This window comes from Palaemon carinicauda, chromosome 9, assembly GCF_036898095.1.
Source record: "Palaemon carinicauda isolate YSFRI2023 chromosome 9, ASM3689809v2, whole genome shotgun sequence".
Taxonomy (NCBI): domain Eukaryota; kingdom Metazoa; phylum Arthropoda; class Malacostraca; order Decapoda; family Palaemonidae; genus Palaemon; species Palaemon carinicauda.
In genome coordinates, this window is record NC_090733.1 from 77,817,119 (window position 1) to 77,824,970 (window position 7,852).

At 38.3% G+C, this 7,852-nt stretch overlaps 1 protein-coding gene across 2 annotated transcripts in view; it reads left to right on the forward strand.

Moving 5' to 3' along the window:
* The first annotated feature begins 2,625 nt into the window (after positions 1–2,625).
* The window catches only part of LOC137646793 (probable cytochrome P450 49a1), a 79,362-nt gene continuing 74,135 nt past the window's right edge, over positions 2,626–7,852 (forward strand). For both annotated transcript variants that reach the window (XM_068379883.1, XM_068379882.1), the window contains exon 1: positions 2,626–2,797. The gene's annotated coding sequence lies outside the window, so the exon portion shown is untranslated. The remainder of the gene's footprint in view (positions 2,798–7,852) is intronic.

The window sequence follows — 7,852 nt, forward strand, 5'->3', positions numbered from 1 at the left end:
ATACTGTAGTAGTTACCCTGGAAACTTTCGTTACCACGCTTCACGTTTTCTTTATCAAAATATGGGAGGACTGCTTTAAATTAACTGAACTCGTTGACAATACTGTACGCCATGTTCGTGACGTGACTGCGTAGAAACGCCAGACAAAGTCCTTACACCTGCGTACGTTTGTTCTTTTCTTAAACATGTGTCGAGATAAATTACTACACTGGTTTTGAATATAGTGTAAGCACTGTTGACTTATAAGCAGCTTATTTTATCTCTTTAGTACCAATTTAGGTCTGATTTCATTTTTGGATGTATACCCATAGCACCAGCCCATTGCTAATTACTCATTTAAATTATCAATTTCAGTATGCCAGAATGGGTAGGATTACCTTGTATGTATATTCCCTAAAGTTGAATGATTTCTCTGTATTTTGATACAAAATCCTGCCTCCTACATACTCCTTCCAATAATACGAAGGCCTTACCTGCCGGAAGATGACCCATGTGAGCCCATTGACCGAGAATTTGGCCCCATTCATTCACAAGCCACCACCCTGACCTGATGGGGCTACCTGCATTACGCTGGCTCAACCCAACTCCCCTAACAAACAAAGGAGGACTGAGTAATTCTGGGGTCCTATCGGCTGGAGAGAGGGAAGACAAGACAAGCCTGGTAACTTTGTCAGTGATACCCGATCTACCAAGAAGCGAGGAACCCAGGGGTGGGCCAGTGCAGAGGACGAAACACGCAAACAAACTTCAACAGTCATTTTGTGGACAAAGGGCTCTCCGCGAACTTGAGTAGGAGTGCAAATAAAACACATGGTCACCTAAAGTTTTCTCCATGTCTATATTAGACTTTAATTTTTATTTTATTTAGGTAGCCGGCTTTTACATAATTCGGGCTGAATGCGTGAGATTGTGTGTATGAATTTTGTGTATAACCGTTTATTGTAGAGACTAGTCCAGTCTCGGGTCTCAGGACCACGTGTCAGACCCTACTTTAATCATTTGCCATCGCAGAAGACCTTGATTCACGCATATTTTGATTGCCTTTGTTTTTGCTACGAGTTGCATCTCCTTTATTTCGTTTTGTGTTTGTTTTAATCTCTTGCTGATGTTAAGATGTCCGTTTTAACTCTGTAAATTTTGTATTATATTGAAGTATCTAGGTTAGGTTAATTACACTTTTTCGTATTTCTACTCCTTTTATTAAGTGATGATATCTAATATGAATATTTAATCTCGGGACAGCATACCCGATATATTGAAAGGAGTAAGTAAGTCTAAATAACTTAAGGGTAATAGCGTGTTAGCAAGTGACTTAGTATTCTTTCTCAGCGCTTCAAAGGTAAAGATCCTCGTCTTTAATTTTACTACACTACATCACTGCTCCAATCCATTACCATTTACTTCATTCATAGCGCAAAATTCCTGTCCAGGATCTCACTGAGTCCCTTGGATGGAGCTGAAACAGAGTTTTTAATTGGGATAGCTTTAGACCTGACATAGCTAAAGTAGGCCATCAAATTACTTTTTATTCACGTGTGGAGTTGTCCGGCCTCTGGACAGCGTTCAGTTTTCTATTTAGAGTGAATGTTTGTGAATTGCATCATCGAGGTCTTTACCAGGGTGTTGTGCCCTTGATTGTTAGTGCTCCTTTTCCTCCGTTGCTAGTCTTTGTAATATGGTGTAGAGAGACATTCCCGGAACAACAAGTTCCCACACAACGTTTAATAAAAGATGAATAAATTCTCCACACATTCATCTTCGAGCAGAACCAATCCTAAGCTTGGAAAACATATTACAAGGTTTTAAGGGCTTTATGCATGTGCAACCTGCAGATTATTAATTCTAAGATGATCAGTATTGAGTATAGTACCTTGATACTTAGATATTACGGGACTTTCACAGATCTATCAATGAAAAGAGATAACAAAACATTTTTCTAAGCAGACAATACACGCAAAGTTCATATGAACATTATTCTAAAGGTATCAAAGGATTTTAAATTTCTCTATAATTTTGAAGGTTTTAACATGAATGTTGTTTTCATCCATTTCAATAATAAGAACTTGTAAGACGGATTGTATACAAATATCTTTTCTGACAGCATAATTTTTCTTGCAAAATCTGTGGCATAAAAAAAGGTATTCAGACATACAAAAAGAATTACAAATCAAACATTATCAATAATTTACGTGATCGTAAATAATAGGATATACCAAAATCTAAGTATTTACATTTAGTGCCATACTACATATTAATTGCATATGAGCCTCGGTATTCATGATTACCAACTATTATACAAAAAGGACTCTAATTTTAGTTCTATATGGAAAAAAATCACTCATAAAGATATTCTTTGTAATTTCTTAGGTTATAGTTAAAACATTTTAGAGAGAACGAATTACATCGTTTTCTATGTCTTTTATACGGATGACATAAATAAGAATTTCAAGTCATTCTTGACTGTAGCCTTAACTCAAAATTTGAAAATATTTGCCTCTGTTAAAAGAAAAAAATTTGACTCATTTAGATATATGTTAATTAAAAAAGAAGAAATTTTCAATTTTATTGATTAATCTTATATTTGGCACCACGCGCAACCACAAATTCACTTCAAGGTCAGTATTGTTGACATTCAGTTACCTTTCGTCTTTGGGAAGGATCAAATGACTAGCATTAGTTTTTCTCTTTGACGTGTGTTAGTTTTCTTTACAAGTGAACTGTGTATACATGTGAGCAATCTGTGCGTCCCTTGTCATGGAAAATTATAATAACATCTAACATTAAGTGCATATTCCAGGTAAGTTCACAGTGATCGTCTAATGACAAGTGTTTATTCTGTTATTCTTTCAATTGGCTCTAAGGCTGAAAAGTCTAGATAGTTCTGGGCAATAGACTCACACTTTCTTACATGCAACATTCCAAGTAACAACTCTCAAGACTAGCCTACACTAGGTTACAGTAAATGAAGACATGATTATATATAAAGATACGGTGTTTACAATTTGGCAGATTGCCATATTGTGGAGAAGAACTAGTTGATAGTCGACATTTATATAGTTTACTTCTTAGGCCCTTCTTGGATAAATAATAATAATCTTACTCACAGTAACGAAAATTCAAGTTTATTCTGGTTAGTTCACTTGACAGGATTTTAGTGGCAACTGTTAAGTTTTGTACTAATACATCTTCTACTTCGTTCAACTTAGCTTTCGATCTCTTCATCAACATATTTGTGTTCTTTCTGATAAACAAATATCCTTAGCGTTGCAAGAATATCTATGAGCAACCATATTTATGAACATCAGAAATGTATATTATTTTTTTTTCCTATTTTTATGATTCTAACGCCAACCGTTAACGTATTTTTTTTTTTTTTTTTTTTACCCTTTGCTCCAAACTCGTAATAAAATTACTTTTGTTAACGCCTAGTGCCGTAAGTGTTTCCATTAGAGAGATCATACAATTTACTCTCACATTTTTGGCAGCTGATTGGACTATATTTTGCAATCATAAACATTCCCTTATGTTCCCCTATATAATAAAGACCAAGTGATTGACTATAGTATATATATATATAAATATATATATATATATATATATGTATGTATGTATATATATACAGTATATATATATATATATATATATGTATGTATGTATATATACAGTATATATATATATATATATACATATATATATATATATATATATACACATATATATATATATATATACTGTATATATATATATATATATATATTATATATATATATATATATATCAGCATCATCATCATCATCATCTCCTACGCCTATTGACGCAAAGGGTCTCGGTTAGATTTCGCCAGTCGTCTCTATCTTGAGCTTTTAATTATTATTATTATTATTATTATTATTATTATTATTATTATTATTAAATGCTGAGCTACAACCCTAGTTGGAAAAGCAGGATGCTATAAGCCCAGGAGCCCCAACAGGGAAAATAGCTCAGTGAGGAAAGGAAATAAAGAAAAAGAAAATATTTTAAGTATAGTACATACATACATACATATACCAAGGCCCTTCCCCCAATTTGGGGGGTAGCCGACATCAACAAAGAAACAAAAACAAAAAGGGGACCTCTACTCTCTACGTTCCTCCCAGCCTAACAAGGGACTCAACCGAGTTCAGCTGGTACTGCTAGGGTGTCACAGCCCACCCTCCCACATTATCCACCACAGATGAAGCTTCATAATGCGGAATCCCCTACTGCTGCTACCTCCGCGGTCATCTAAGGCATCGGAGGCAGCAGCAGGGCCTACCAGAACTGCGTCACAATCGCTCGCCATTCATTCCTATTTCTAGCACGCTCTCTTGCCTCGCTCACATCTATCCTCCTATCACCCAGAGCTTCCTTCACTCCATCCATCCACTCAAACCTTGGCCTTCCTCTCGTACTTCTCCCATCAACTCTTGCATTCATCACCTTCTTTAGCAGACAGTCATTTTCCATTCTCTCAACATGGCCAAACCACCTCAACACAGTCATATCTACTCTAGCTGCTAACTCATTTCTTACACCCGTTCTCACCTTCACCGCTTCGTTCCTAACCCTATCTACTCAGGATACACCAGCCATACTCCTTAGACACTTCATCTCAAACACATTCAATTTTTGTCTCTCCATCACTTTCATTCCCCACAACTCAGATCCATACATCACAGTTGGTACAATCACTTTCTCATATAGAACTCTCTTTACATTCATGCCCAACCCTTAATTCACTCTCTGACGTACATCTGCTTCCACTCCACCATTTGCTGCAGCAACAGACCCCAAGTACTTAAACTGATCCACCTCCTCAAGTAACTCTCCATTCAACATGACATTCAACCCTGCACCACCTTCCCTTCTCGTACATCTCATAACCTTACTCTTACCCACATTAACTCTCAACTTCCTTTTCTAACACACTCTTCCAAATTCTGTCACTAATTGTCCAAGCTTCTCTTCTGTGTCTGCAACCAGTACAGTATCATCCGCAAACAAAAACTGATTTACCTCCCATTCATGGTCATTCTCGCCTACCAGTTTTAATCCTCGTCCAAGCACTCGAGCATTCACCTCTCTCACGACTCCATCAACATACAAGTTAAACAACCACGGCGACATCACACATCCCTGTCTCAGCCCCACTCTCACCGGAAACCAATCACTCACTTCATTTCCTATCCTAACACATGCTTTACTACCTTTGTAGAAACTTTTCACTGCTTGCAACAACCTCCCACCAACTCCATATAACCTCATCACATTCCACATTGCTTCCCTATCAATTCTATCATACTCTTTCTCCAGATCCATAAACGCAACATACACCTCCTTACCTTTTGCTAAATATTTCTCGCATATCTGCCTAACTGTAAAAATCTGATTCATACAACCCATACCTCTTCTAAAACCACCCTGTATTTCTAAGATTGCATTCTCTGTTTTATCCTTGATCCTATCAATCATTACTCTACCATACACTTTTCCAACTACGCTTAACAAACTAATACCTCTTGAATTACAACACTCATGTACATCTCCCTTACCCTTATATAGTGGTACAATACATGCACAAACCCAATCTACTAGTACCATTGACAACACAAAACACATATTAAACAATCTCACCAACCATTCAAGTACAGTCACACCCCCCTCCTTCAACATCTCAGCTCTCACACCATCCATACCAGATGCTTTTCCTACTCTCGTTTCATCTAGTGCTCTCCTCACTTCATCTATTGTAATCTCTCTCTCATTCTCATATCCCATCACTGGCACCTCAACACCTGCAACAGCAATTATATCTGCCTCCCTATTATCCTCAACATTCAGTAAACTTTCAAAATATTCCGCCCATCTTTTCCTTGCCTCCTCTCCTTTTAACAACCTTCCATTTCCATCTTTCACTGTCTCTTCAATTCTTGAGCCAGCCTTCCTTACTCTCTTCACTTCTTTCCAAATCTCTGACCCCACCTCAGGTCAGCTGCCCTCTTTGCCTCACGTACCTTGCGCTTTACTTCCACATTTTTCTCTTTATATTTTTCATACTTCTCTATACTATTACTCTGCAGCCATTCTTCAAAAGCCCTCTTTTCCTCTTTCACTTTTACCTTCACTCCTTCATTCCACCATTCACTGCCCTTCCTCATGCTGCCTCCAACAACTTTCTTTCCACACACATCACTTGCAATCCCAACAAAATTTTCTTTTACTAACTTCCACTCCTCTAAATTGCCAGTTTCTCTTACTTTCATTTCGTCATATATCATTTTCAACCTTTCCTGATATTTACTTTTTACCCCCGGTTTTATTAGCTCTTCAACCCTCACTACCTCCCTTTTACATCCACCTACTCTATTCCCCCATTCTTTTGCTACAACTAATTTTCCTTCCACCAAAAAATGATCAGACATACCGTTAGACATACCCCTAAACACATGCACGTCTTTCAATCTTCCAAACATTCTTTTAGTTATTAACACATAATCCATTAATGCCCTTTCTACTACCCTTCCATTTGCCACTCTTACCCATGTATACTTATTTTTATCTTTCTTTTTGAAAAAGCTATTACTTATCACCATCTCTTGCTCAACACACATATCTACCAGTCTCTCACCACTCTCATTTTCACCTGGTACGCCATACTTCCCAATGACACCTTCTACCTCTCCAGCGCCCACTCTAGCATTTAAGTCACCCATGACAACTACATAATTCCTTCTACCCAGTCCTTCTACACACCTAGTTAATTCATTCCAGAACTCATTCCGCTCTTCTTCACTTTTCTCACTACCTGGCCCATACGCACTGACAAACGCCCAACATTCCCTACCCAACCTAACCCTTACCCACATTAACCTAGATGATATATCCTTCCATTCCACTACTTTACCTGTCATCCATTCACTCAGCAATAAAGCCACACCCTCTCTCGCTCTTCCCCTTTCAATCCCAGACACTCTACCAGACATTTCACCAAACATCACTTCACCCTTTCCTTTTATCTTCGTCTCACACAAGGCCAATACATCTATCCTTCTATTCCTAAACATACTTCCAATTTCACATCTTTTACTCTCTATCGTACTACATCCACGCACATTCAAACACCCCAAAACTAGAGTGCGGGGAGCAGTCACTATCCCCCCAGCTCCATCTCTTTGTCGATGTCTCACAGGATGTAGGTACAGGAGAGGAGGTTCCTAGCCCCCTCGTCCCATCTCTTTTAGTCGCCTCTTACGACACGCAGGGATAACGTTGGCGCTATTCTTGTTTTAAAATAAATATTTCCTATAGAAACTCTAACAAAACAAGAGGGAGAGAAACTAGATAGAAGTGTGCCCGAGTGTACCCTCAAGCAAGAAAACTCTAACCCAATACAGCAGAAGACCATGGTACAGAGGCTATGGCACTACCCAAGACTAGAGAACAATGGTTTGATTTTGGATTGTCCCTCTCGTAGAAGAGCTGCATACCATAGCTGAAGAGTCTCTTCTACCCTTACCAAGAGGAAAGTAGTCACTGAACAATTACAGTACAGTAGTTAACCCCTCGGGTGAAGAAGAATTGTTTGGCAATCTCAGTGTTGTCAGGTGTATGAGGACAGAGGAGAATCTGTAAAGAATAGGCCAGAATATTCGGTGTCTGTGTAGGCAAAGGGGAAGAACCGTAACCAGAGAGAAGGGTCCTATGTAGTACTGTCTGGCCAGTCAAAGGACCCCATAACTCTTTTGCGGTAGTATCTCAACGTGCGGTTGGTGCCCAGGTCAACCTACTACCTTTAATTCAATACTTCTCCAATCATCATCGCCTACTTCAC